Source organism: Magnolia sinica, chromosome 10, assembly GCF_029962835.1.
Source record: "Magnolia sinica isolate HGM2019 chromosome 10, MsV1, whole genome shotgun sequence".
NCBI classification, from domain to species: Eukaryota; Viridiplantae; Streptophyta; class Magnoliopsida; order Magnoliales; family Magnoliaceae; genus Magnolia; species Magnolia sinica.
Window position 1 is genome coordinate 50,890,155 of NC_080582.1, and position 14,356 is coordinate 50,904,510.

Consider the following 14,356-nt stretch of genomic DNA (forward strand, 5'->3'; position numbering starts at 1 on the left):
GTCCACAGCTGTAACGCCCCAAAATTCGAGGGTCTAGCAGATGCCCAACTCCCGAGTTCCAACGCATCACTTATGCAGCATAGATAATGATGATTAAATGTTGTCTGTATTAGCACATTAAACATGAATGAGATTACACTAAATCAACATATCATACTTCAGAGACAGTAAAATTATGCAAGCGAAAGACTGTGATAAGTATATAAAACATATAAGTGGTAAGTCCCCAGAGTATTAACATGTCGCTAGGTTAAGTAAATTGCATGTATAATTCCCAAAATTACAAAATGATAAAGTGTAATGTTTGATAATCCATAATCTTGTAGCCTCGATGGTGCAACTCCAGGTCTACATAGACCCACCCAAGAGTTGCATATAGGAGAACTCTTCCTCATCATCATAAAAGTCAGGCTCCACTTCGTCAGCATCGCCTTCATCTACAACTCTAATAGAGTCTGGTTGGTGTTTTAAAACACCGTCCCAGAGTGGGAGAGTGTGATCAACTCAGTGGGACTATAAGGCAAAGGTTAACATGTTATTAATTTAGTCAAGCAGTAATGATAAAGCAATACAACAAGCATTCCTAGGTACTCTGGTTAATGTAAGGATGATATGTATTAATGAAGCATGCCCTTGCCTACACTCCCTCTGCGACATCATCTCACGATCGCAGCATGCACCCCTTCCTCTGTGCTCAACTCTAATGCCAAAGGCACATGCAATGCAGTGTATGAACGTGATTAGCCAGGTTCTTACTTAGTCTTATTCATACAGCAGGTTGGGAAGCTAAGGCACCTCCCTTTATAACATTTACCCAAACAATGATCCATCTAGGGTCGTCTATCCTAATTAATCTCATACGATAGCAGTTCTAGGTCTCCACGGAGAGGCTCGTCACCTCAGCGCATGCCTAGTTTATACTCGAAGTCACTAGGAAAAGGCTCGTCACCTTAGCGTAGTCCTAAGATATACTCGAGGTCACTACGAGAGGCTCGTCACCTGATCGTAAGCCGACAGCTCGAATACAGTGTCCCATACCACTGTATTTGGCTTACGAGTTTGGTTTGGTTACTAGACATTACGGGGAGGCTCGTCACCCCAGTGTAGGCCGACAGCTTGACCACGGTGTCCCATACCACCATGCCCGGCTCATGAGTCTTAGCGGATCGTGGTACCAAAGGTTAAATGGGCTTTTCATTGGTAAGTTGGTACCTTAGATTCAAGCAATAGCATCTATACATGGTGAACATACATTAGGTCAATCAGGTTACTTGACAAGCTTGACTAGTACGAGCGTACGTTGAATTAATCAATATGGAGTGCATACGCACTCCTCGTGGCCTAACCATTGTCGATAATCACGGTACTACTTGGATTCATCGAACGTATCCGTCATGGCTAAACAGTTCGGCCGCCGATCATAAACCGTTACCAATTGCCTTGATGACATCGTAGCCTCCATCACACTCCAAACAGTAGCATTCACATGTGGTAGTCAAAGACAGCATGTGACAACCAATCTAAATATAAATCTCATTTGAGCATCTCAACAAATAAATAATACACATGTTATCACACATAGGCATTTCATCCATAAATCACATAGTAGTAAGATAAGTTACTTAAAAGAAATGGTAGCTATAGATGAGGGGATTGAGAATCCTATCTCAACACCCTCATTAAATCCATTTCAACAAGCATTTTTTCATTCAGGCATTTTATCAAACACTTAGGCTACACATATTAACATACATGTAATAAATTAGTTATAACTTATATTATAGCAAATCCTTTCACAAAGGAGTTTTCACACATACAACAATCATGTATTATCAATCAATAATCATGGCAAGCACAAATCATAATTCCATATTCAATCAAACATTTCAACAAACACATAGAATGCATTAAAACAACACAATACACATATATGTAATATACGGATAACATCGCATCTAAGCATATGTGATAGCAATCAAGTCAGTCATAAATCATTAACTGACATTGAAAGCCTTGAAAACCATAACCTAAACATTATAGTCCTCACCTTCCGCCGGTAAACTCGTATCGAACTCAGTTCAAACACTATACCTTCGTCTACGACACAACGGCTACCCGAATCATGAAATAGGTTAACTATTTCGTCGATTCTTCTACTTGGATACATAAAACAGGTTAGGTTTTGGATTTCTTACCCAAAAATAGAATCAGAATCGTCGGTGCAGCGACACGGGATAGGCGATTCAGCACGTAGAGAAGTGGGAATGAATCCCAGCAACTCTCTCTCACTTCTCCTCACTCTTTCCTTCTCTTTTCTCTCTTCTCTCTCCTAGGGTTTAGGGAATTCGTATGGAATGAGAGAGGGGTGGGTCAAGGCCCTTATATAGGCCCAGAACTGATGTAAATGGCCCCAAGGCCATGGTATACTTAGGTTGTAGCCAAAGAGTGGCTGTTTCGGTCCAACGGAGTTCATCTAGAGGCCCATTTTCTGCATATGGTCTAGAGAAAGTTTCCTGATAATGGATCTATGTCAGGTTAAGTTTTCAGTCCGATCGGATTTACAGATCAACCGCGGAGGACCAGTTTTAGTTCAATAGTCGTCGTCACTCAATCAGGGCCACAAGTACACTGACATGTGTTGGAAATTTTCCCTGATCCGATGGTGTAGTTAGGTCATAATCTGACAGTCTGAAACCTTAAATTTGGCTTGCAAGCGAACGGCCCAATTCACTTAAGTTAAGTCTATTTTCTAGAGATATTCACGTTTCTCACACACTTTGCTTCGGGCTCAAGTTGTGCGTTTTGAGATACTATTTGGACTTGATTTTTGAGATGTTTGTCAAGCCCAGTAAGGTGGTCATAACCGTATAGTTTCGCGTTAATCGAACTTTCGATGCATGGTCCAGGTCCGATACGGAGTTTTGTGATGCTCCCGAGAGCATCTGGGTTTTAAGATTGATCGTAGGTTTTTAGGTAATGTAGTGTTGTTAATTCTACTGGCTTTGGGTCTTACAGATCGTATAGAAAGCAATTCAAGCTGATCTATCGAATAATTCAGCTTAGTACTTAATTAATTTTTTATCTAATTTTTAAAGGATTCGGTCCTTAGTGATTTCTGCCTGAGGTGATACTCGGGTCTTTGTATGGATTTTTCCGATATGTTACAACAGCCTATGGTCTAGTTTAATGCTAAACTCATGCTCTGATACCAACTTATAACGCCTTGAATTTCAAGGGTCGAGCAAATGCTCAACTTTTGAAATTTCGAGCATCACTTATTGTGAGACCCGTATCTTAAGCCGTACCGTTTCGTATGCCTCTGCAGTCCTCCTAGTCAAATTTTGACGACCCGCGATATGTTATCGGCGTTTATGTGTGATCCTGAGTCATGTCCCGTATAATAGAGTCGGCTCAACTCAAGACTTGTACCCTTGCGACCGCACCGTCGCTGTGGTTTCAACGCCCCTTCTTGCATACTGATCCGATACCCTTGCCAGGAGATGTAGGCCTGCGTTCAGTTTGAGGAAAACACCGCATGTTTGCAATCCCAAGAGAATCTCTACAACATGTCCCATCAATCAAGTACACATTCATCACTTCACATGTCAAGTACAAGCAACCATCCTCTCTCTTACACAAGTACTCCAAAGTCAACTCTCTCCCTTACACAAGTACATTCATCCATCACTCACCATCCCTCTCTCCCATCACTTCTCTGCCATCACCCCTCTCTCTCATTCTCTCTCTCTCTCTCTCTCCATTTCAAGCAACTCCATGAGAGTCCAACGTCCATGGCTTCCATGGAGAAGCTAGTGTGGCCCACTTTCCTACCTCTCATCTCGACCATCCAAAGATCATCTTGACCGTTGAAATCGTCCCCTTAGAGCTCTAGAGGCTATAGGCGGAAGAAGGAAGAGGAGATCAAAGGTGGGTGTTTCTATAGGCATAGATTTCTTGTTTTGATGATGGGCCAAGTGAGGCCTACCGATTAATGGTATGGATCCCACTTTAGACCCTAGATGTGGCCGATGGCCCGCCTTGATTCACATTATCATTCCATGATGGGGCCATTCTCTATGGACCCCATCATGACATTTACTTTTTGGATTGAAAGGGGTCATTTAGACCTTTCATTTTGGTGGAGAAGGAATCTACACTATTGATTTTTGTTTTGGTGGGCCCACATGTATTGAGACCCACTTGATGTATGATTGAATGCAAGGGAGGGCTCATAGTGGCGGAACCCTCCATCACACGTGTCCCTCTGTTTCTCTCTCTTTCCCTCTCTTTTTCATCTTTTTGTGTGTGATGATGTGGCCGTGTGGCTCACTTCGATGGACCCCACCTTGATGTATGTCTTATCTACACCATCTAGCCATTTGGTGGCCCACCTGTAGAATGTCTATAGGTGGGGCCCACCTTGAAAATGTGTTACATTCAAACCATCCAGCGTTAGTGAGGTGTGGGTTGACGGTGTGGTGTGCTGACTGAAAATAAAAATATTAGCTTGATTCAACAAGCTTTTGGGTGGACTGCTCATGCAGGCCCCACCTTGATGCATGAGTTTAATCCATGCCGTCCATCCCATTCTCCAGCTCATTTTAGGCGTTGAGCCGAAATATGAGGCCAATCCGATTTTCAGGTGGGCCATAGCTCAGAAAATAGTGGTTTTTACCATTAAAATCCACTCTGATATTTTTACACACCAAAATACATCGAATATTGGGCTCATTTAGATTGTCTTGAGTCATAGAATGCAATGGTTGGCCTAGATTCTCCTGATGTGGGCCTCACCTATGAAAAACCCCGAAAATACTTTTTTTAAAAAATATAATATGCAGCAGCAGGCGTTGCTACTGTCGTTAGCAGCGTCTTGCGCTGATGAGGGATGTGGGCAGGGACGGTGGGTCCCAGCTGTGGGCCCCACCGGGATGTATGTGAACATCAACACCGTGCATTTGGTACGCCCCTTAGGGCAGAGAGCCCCCACCCAAGATCAGCCGTGTACATGGCTCGGGTGGCCCACATCATAGGAACAGTGAGGATGGAACGTCTGCCCTTAAAACCCTTTTGGGTTGTCACAGAAGTTTTGTATCGATATGAAATTTATTTTTCCTCTGCATCCGGGTCCGTGTGACCTTATTAACAGATTGGATGGCAGATAAATGTTATGGTGGGCCCCACCTGGGACCCACTATAGTGTATGTGTTTTACCCACACTATCCACACCATTGGACGGTGGGACCCACTATGACGTATGTGTTTTATCTATGCCGTCCAACCATTTTGGCTGGGCTGCTGGACGGCAGGGGACCCCACCATGAGGTATATGCTTTATCCATGCTGTCTATCCATATGGGACCCACCATGATGCATGGGTTACATCCAAACTGTCCATCCAGTGGCGAGCTAGCCTTAAGGCTTGAGGCAAATGAGGCAAATCTACCTATCAAGTGGACCACATAGTAAAAAACAGTGGGGATTGAGTGTCTGCCATTGAAACCTTATGTTATCACAGAAGTTTTGGATCATTAGGAAATTCATTTTTCCTCTTAATTCAGGTCTGTGTGACCTTATGATCAGATTGGATGGGAAATAAATGTTATAGTGGGCCTTGATGATTTAACGGTGAAAATCATTATTATCACTTATATTTGGGTGTGGCCCTTTTGATATACATGAGGCCCATTGGCATGGCCCATTTGATATACATATGACCCATGTGATGTGGGCCACTTGCCATATAAGGGCCCATTGTGATGTATTCAAGGCCCATGGGTTTTGGCCCATTGCAATGTACATGAGGCCCATTGGTGTGGCCCGTGGATGCGACCCACTTAATGTATTTGACGCCCAGGTGCGAGGCCCACCGTTATGTATATTAGGGCCATTGAGTGGCCCAATATGATGTATTCGAGGCCTATGGGCGAGGCCCAATGTGATGTATTTGAGGCCCGTGGGCGAGGCCTAATGTGATGTATTTGAGGCCCATGCGATGTGTATATGGCCCTTATGTAAGGCCACGAGCTCATTATATGTTTGGCTTTATGTGGGCCATTCCTTGGGAACAATGTTGGTTAAATGACCACATTGATGGGCAATGTTGGTTAAATGTCCACATTGTGACCTTCCCTTAGGCCGATTATCGAGGCCGGTTATCGATACCGATTATTAGTATGTGAAAACATATCATTAAGATATCTACGCCTTGGAGCCCACCTTATGTATATATTGGGCCCATAGAAAAGTCCAGTTTATTGCGCGATAGAGAGGGTAAGGAAGCCCACTTATTGCACTTAGACTCGGATCTGCACTCGGTGGGAGATATTGTGACGCTCCATCACTGTGATCATATGTAAGCGGGCGCACGTGGGCAGACACTAATGTGGGCGGGCCTTGAGGAGCCTAGGCGAGCTACCAGTGATTGACAGGCTATTGTGCTGGCAGGCTACTGTGCACACAGTGAAGGAAGAACTTTGTCCCACATCAGTTGCATCGTCCGATGTTGTGGTGGCTATAAGTTGGATTCTTTCCTTAACTATCGTGACACGTTTTAAATCAGTGAGCTTATCTTGATATTTGGACTAGATCCGACATCCTTCTGTGGAACCCCATCATTCATATGCATGTTGTGATGGATGATTGATTAAAGTAGATGCCATTGGGTTGAGATGTTTATGAGACCCCTTGTGAGACAAAGTTATCCCCACATGATCGCGCGATACGCGCAGGTTTGATGTATGGCCTAAATGACGTTGATGGTATTCGTGGCTCGTTAGGATTTGTATATTGCATTGCATCCTTGACATCTATTATTGTCTTATTATGTTTTGCATTGCATAGCTATGATATGGCCATTAGCATTCATGCCTTGCATCGCATAGCCTTGGTATGGCTGATAGCACTCATGGACTTACCAGTATATTTCCGCTTACTCTGATATCGTATGATTCATGATCTTGTCAGTATTTTTGCTTACTCTGATTACTCTGATATTGCTTACTTGACACTTATCTTATGCACACACTTTCACCACCCTCTAAGCTTTTTATAAGCTTATGCATGATAGATGCGTGCAAGTGGCGTTAGGTTGTAGCAGCATTGAGCATGAAGTGCGTAGCAGTCTTCTAGAGTTTTGATTTTATTTAACGTATGTATTTCCCTTTCAGCATTATATTTAAGTTTATATTAGTGGATATGTGATGATGATGTTGCCTTTGTGATTTGGGTAAACTTGTGGTTATGCTTATTACGAGACAAATGTATGTTAGAAAATTCTCCTTATAGGATCCCAGGATCGGAATCTGGCGTATGCACGCTGGGAGCCGAGAATGGGGTATTACGGAGGCTGTTGGCACCGGATTCGGTGATCGAAAATTTTGTGAGCCCAATTTCCGGGTTTGGGGCGTGACACTTATGCTTTGCGGAAGCTGGTTTCTCGATTACTTCTACGTCAGGCAATTAAGCATGTATAAGATTATACTAAACAGTGTATCATACTCCCCAAGAAACATGATTAAAAGAGAAAATTAAATTGAAATACATGTAGTATGATTATTCAGAGTATGGGTCTAGATGGGTCCAATATACAATTCCAAAATTAACAAAAAATGTTAAAATGTGGCGTCTAGCTAAGCTCGATCGCTCGACTCTCCCTGTTGAGAAGTGCACAGCCCACATAAGCCCATAAGAAAGCTGGAAGTAAGAGAACTCCTCATCCATGCCTGCCTGGTCCAACACATCAGCCTCGGTGGTCCTTGCATCTATATCAGCATTTGGTTAGTGTTTTAAAACACTGTCCCAGAGTGAGAGTGAGTGATCAACTCAGTGGTTCCATAAAGCATGAGTTACACATATTATCAAGTCTATCAGCACAGGAATGATAAAACAATGTAAAACAATCACTTCCTAATTATTCTTATTAATGCAAATAATGGGGTTTATGAAATGATGCATACTCTCACCACCAATACTCCCTCAACACACAACTCCGACCACCTGGTTCGCAAATGACCACACTTCCTTAACACAAGACTTTAACGCCTATTTTGCCACATTTTATACTAATGTGATGTGGTGAATGGTTATGTTAGTCGAGTGATTAATTATGATTATTCATTCAGTAGTTTGGGGAAGCTAGGATACCTTCCTTTTAGTCAATGGTTTCAACTGAATCACTAAGCGTGGGACGACCACAACGGTCATACACCTGCAATCCTTGATCCGTCTGGGTTCGTCACTCCCAGCTGAATAAATACGAAAGACAAGTTGTAAAAGTAATGTTCGTGGTCACTACTGGAAGGTTCGTCACCTTAGTGTAGGCCGACAACATGGACATGGTATCACATACCACCATGTCTGGCTCATGAGTCTTGAGGATCACAATGGTAATGGTTAATAGTAGACCTTTGCAATTGGTAAGGGGGGTGTCTCAGATTCAAACAGTTGTGATCATACATGGTGAACATATATAAGGTTAATTGGTTCTTTGGACAATTTTGATTGATACGGGTGAACACCGATGTAATCGGCATGGAGTATGTAAGCACGCCACGTGGCCTAGCCACTGTTGATCATCTGTGTTCGACCCGGATCAATCGAACGTGTCCAGGGTGACCAACCTAATTTGGTCAACCCATATCCAGGAATTTGTTGACTAACTAGACTACTCTTGTAGTCATACTTTTTAATCTAATCGAGTCAACGAACACTAAAGATGATTGGATTCATATTCAATCATCAAAATCAATAATCTACTCATTCAGGCATTTCATCGAACACGTAGGTGTCGCTATACTACAAATTGTAATCCATTCAACATAAATTGAAATATATGTAAGTTATCATGCACATACTACATTAGTAATCATAAATCATTAACTAGAGCAGTAGCATTGATAAATCTTAACCTAAACATTTATGGTCCGCACCTTTGCAATGATTCGCCCGATTTAAGCGCTTCTAGGATTAAGAATTTGGAGAAAATGATTCTTATATCAATTTAGAAGCAATTAGGTAAGATTCATGCAATTTAATCTAAAAAAGCCTAGGTTGGGAAGTAAGATTTATTTCTTACCTCTCAATCGCGAGTGGGCTAGATTCGGCGGAGGAAAATGATCGGGGCTAGGGTTTTGATTGGAGGAAACCGATGAAGGGAAGCACCAAAACCTCTCCACTCCTACTCTCACTCTTCTTTCTCTTTCTCTCTCTCTCTCTCATTTAGCAAAGGTAAATTCATATGGGGAGATTAGAGCTGGGCAAAACAGATCCGATCCAGTGGATCCGACCCAATTAGACCCAATCTGAACTGAATCGATGGCCTGGATCGGTCAGGATCAGGTTAGGTAATTCAGTTCTGAATGAATTTCAGATCGAGTTCAGATCTTGGTGGATCCAGACCGATCCGATCCGACCCGATCCGGAGTCGGGTAGTATATATATACATTTTGACTATAATCCCAAATACTAAGCCTCAAAGATGAATCTAGAACATTGATTTTACCCTCAGCTATGGATTTTTTTCAGACCTTTTTCAAATAGAGAAGAAAATTAGTCCATTTTGCATTTGGGCAGGGTAACCCCAATCGCTGCAGTAGATTGTGGAAGTATGTTTTTTTTTTTTCACCAAACTCGGATTATGTAGTGAAGCACACAACATCGACAACACTCCTGTGTAGTGATGGAAAAGCTCTATGCCGAGATTCTGAGAGTTAGGTCAGATTGGAATGGGTGAAATGTGTGCCGGCCGAGATGCGAATGGTGGTGGAGAGAAGGATGAGGAGAAAGCGTCTTCCAGAGCTACGATGGATGGCAACAAGCGGTACTCGTTTCTTGAATGTGGAAGTATGTTTTTTTTTTCACTAGACTCAGATTATGTAGTGAAGCTTTTTTCCCAAAGTGAGTGGGACCCATGGGCTCAACACTTATAGTTCAAAGCTTCACTTGCCATTCAAAGAAGAAAGAGGTTTGCTACAATGCATCCCTACATATTACTTGTTTTTACATCTGAACTTCATCCATTGATCCTTGAACATGTTGCAATGATCCAAACCGTTTATATTTTCTTTCCTTCAATGTTGATAAGAGATGTGAAAACATTCATCAGAAATGTCCTTTAAATAACCCACAAAACAACGGTTAAGGAAGAAAGTTCATATTCAAAAAGAGTTAAATGATTAAAGGTTAAAAAATTCCAATGTGATTTTTTTTTCTTTTTAGGTGGGAATCATCTAGGAACATTACAAATGGTTTGGATCATTTGAAAATAACCCCAGATCCAATGACTACAATGCCGATGTGAAAATGGCAATGGGTGGGAATGTACGAAGAAAACCAAAAATTTGGTTTTGTAAGAAGAATATGATGCTCAGGCTGCGTATGATGCTTGATACGCAGGCACTCAGAAATTTTACTATTAGAAGATATTAGCTCAAATAAAACGACTAAATTATGTAACACAATGTGAACAAGTTACAATCCCAAGATCATATTGGTTGAAAAATCCTAACCTCTAATTGGCGGACAGTTGTCTATGGAAATAGCACTCGTTTCTTAAATTGACAACACTTCCACCTTTACAGGATTTCCCCATCCGAAATCCGTATCATAAACCCGAAACTTGGGGGACCCAACAACGGATCCCTAACGCTCCCCTGAAACTACAATAGAAAGTCTCTGCGCCATTCAACGCTTGGATTGTTCTCCCGATGACCTGCGATGCGAGACCCAACCCAACCCGTCTTCCACCACCAAATCGCTCCCCTTTGTATTGCACATACAACCACTGATACAGTTCCCGAAATATGTAGCGGGTATCGGCGGTACAAGCCGAGCTCGGCAGTCTACCGGAAAGTCAAAATGGACGTTTTTGTCCCTGTCATCATCCCTAAATGACCTGATCAAGCAAACCCATACATATGTCATCAGGTGGTGCGGGCCGATCTGAACCGTGCCCAATCCGATCCGACTCAGTTTTCCTAACCGAGTCAGACTCGGATCGAATCAGGCAATGCACCTTTCGGATCGGTCCGAGTCAGGTGACCCAGACTCGGTCCCGGATTGGATCGAGTTCGGGTTAGGCCATTGAGATTTTGGATCGGATCGAGTTGGACCCAATCCGATCCAATTCGGACCGATGCCCAGCTCTAGGGGAGATGGGGTGCCCAAATAAAGGCTTTATATAGTGCCAGAATTGGTGAAAATGGCCCTAAGGGCTATGTATTCATTAAATTATCTATATGGGAGAGTGTTTCTAACCTCTAGGCCTCATTATGGGGTGTATATGTTGATATACATTATAGGATAGTTAGCCATAATGATGATCTATGTATGGATATGATCGGCCCACCATTTGGATGCACCAATCGACGGGTATGATCAGAAGTGTGTTCAATGGTCACCAATAGTCGATCGGGGCCGCGGCTATATGGATATGTTTGAAGAAATATCTTTAATCGGTATCTTGATTTTGGCCATGAACCGACGATTCGAAATTCTCAACTTCGCGAAAGAGTGTACAACTTAAATCACTTAAGTTTTAGGTTCTTCCTTAGGATATTTGCACTTTTCATGCCCCACTCTTCGACTCAAGTTGATTAATCTTAGACACTATCCGGGTTTGGCCCCCATGATGGATGTCGAGCTCAGTAAGATGAACATTATTCTATTGTTTCGGAACTAGTGACCCACTAACGAGTAGTCTAGAGCTCGTTTAGATAATCGAGGTATTTCTGGAATGAATTAGATAGCAATATTTCTTATGTGCAATGATTAGGATTTGGATTAACTATGTCCATAGTGTGAGCTATTCACAATCAGTGGAAATGGCGATTCGGTTATAATCACTCTAAACTGTTGGTTCGTAAGCTAAATGGATAATTGAGTCACTTTGGTTTGTTAATTACGATCCGACCCCTAGTTATCTCAGCTTTGGGTAAATCTTTAATTTACTTGTGGTTGTTTTGATTATTTAGTGATTGGTTGGCTAGATTTGGGCCCTATGTGAACAAATCACAAGGTTATACTCGATGCTTAAGTGATTGGGCGGATTTATTGACTTTCTATGGTTAATTAATCAAATATGTGCGGTTCTTTATTGGTACTACCTGCGTATAGGCTCACCACGAGCATTAAGGGTCGGTTAGTGAATTGGAGCTAATTATAGCAAAAAATTTTCAAGGGTCTTTGGAATTCCAAAACAGTGAAAATCCGAGTTATGCAACTGGTTCGAGAAGTAGTAGGCCAAATTCTCGACCAATCTACTAATGACCTATGTTGATCATTTTTGCCCTTTTCTCCACATTCCATGGTTCGGATCTAAGATTCACTACGTGAAAAATGAAAAAAAAGGACAAAATTTGAGACGGTTCTGGACTGTCTCTAAAATTGATTGGTTTAAAGACGCTTTAGAGACGGCCGTAAACCGTCTCTAAAATTTTAGACGGCCCCTGACCGTCCTTAATATTGTCTTAAAACTATGAACGTCCAAAAATCATTTAAGACGGTCGTTGACCGTCTTATATGGGGTCATCTGAGACAGTCTTTGGCCGTCCGTATTAAAGACAGTCCTTGACCGTCTTATGTGCAGTCATTTGAGACGGTCATTGGCCGTCTGCATTAGGGATGGTCATTGGCCGTCTTTTACTTGTAATCTGAGACTGTCAAAGACCGTCTCTATTAGAGACGGTCCTTAACCGTCTTATAGCTTTGTCAAAGACTCTCTCTATTAGAGACGGACGTAAACCGTCTTTATTAGAGATTGTCAAAGATTGTCTCTATTAGAGACGGTCTTAAACCGTCTCTAATGCTCAGGTCAACATACAACCTTAAAAAAATTATGAATTTTGAAAAAAAATAGTTGAAAAGCTTAGAAAAATAATTAACAATGTTTAAGAAAATTTTAAATTTTGAAAAAAAAACCGTAATTTTATAAAAATCTAGATTTTGAAAAAAAAAATTTAAAAACTTTGAATAATGTTGATAATTATGAAAAAAAATGATATTTTGAAAAAGAAAATTTTAAAAATTAAACAAAATTGTGAAAAAATTGACAAATTGAAAAAAAAAAATATTTTTTTAAAAATAGAAAACTAGATTTTGCATTTTGACAAGAAAAATTGAAAAGTTATATAACAAAAGTGAGATTAAGAAAAATGATATTTTGAAAAAGAAAATTTAAGAAATTAAACAAAATTGTGAAAAAATTGACAAATTGTAAAAAGATATATATTTTAAAAAGGAAAACTAGATTTTTTATTTTGACAAGAAAAATTGAAAGTTATATAACAAAAGTGAGATTTTGATGATGTGTTGTATATCCTTGCTGCCCCTATATTTTTCCAACCCATTTTTGTGCCGGGTATAAAAAATTGTGTAGATTTAAATCTTAAGTGGACCACACACTGGAAAGAATGATAATATAGTACCTCGCCATTAAAAATTATAAAGAGCCCATCGTAAGGTTTTAGTAATGTTTATTTGCAATCCAACTTGTTGATAATGTAAAGAAGATCTAGATGAAGGTAAACTACAAAGATCGAATTAATCCAAAACTTTTGTAGCCTTCAAAGGGTTTTTAATAGTTATTCATCATTGTTTTGATCGGTATTGCCCACCTGAGATTATTGAGTTCTTGTGATTTAAAATCACATCCTAAAATATGATGGAAAAATATATGGATGGTGTCGATATACATAAAATATATGAAGGTGGGCCCTACACGGTTAGAGTAACACCTATGAAGGAGTTACCTAAATAGTGAAATGGTACTATAAGGTCACCTCATGGGAACTTCCCAGGTTAATCTGTGTGCCCCACCATGATGTGTGTAGAACATCTCAACACAATGCATTTGATGTGTCCCCTTTAAGTCCAAAAATCAGTCGTATACGAAACTCAGGTGGGCCATAGCATCTAGAACTATGTGAAGACATCCCTAAAATATATAAAAGCATTTGGTGGGGCCCATGTGAGTTTTGGATGTGTATGAAACTTGGTCTGACTCCTCATCCAAGTAGGACACACATAATGAATGGGCTGGATCTATGAACCACATCTAGGTGGGCCCAATAAATGATTATGAATGTTTTAATGGGAGGGTAACCCTCTCAACTATAGTATGTGGTGTGGCCCACCCAATATCTTTCTCATGTGTAGCATGATCGGGGCGAGTAATTAGTTAAATTGAGGGTAATGATCAGTAAAATAAAGTGAATGGACCAGACATGTAAAATGGGCCAAATATTCTGGTCAAAATTGTGACCCAACTTACTAACCTCGTGAGAAACTAAGAATTGATGTTAGTAAGTTTTGTGGGCCCTATCATGATGTGTGTCGAACATCAACACCGTGGATTTGA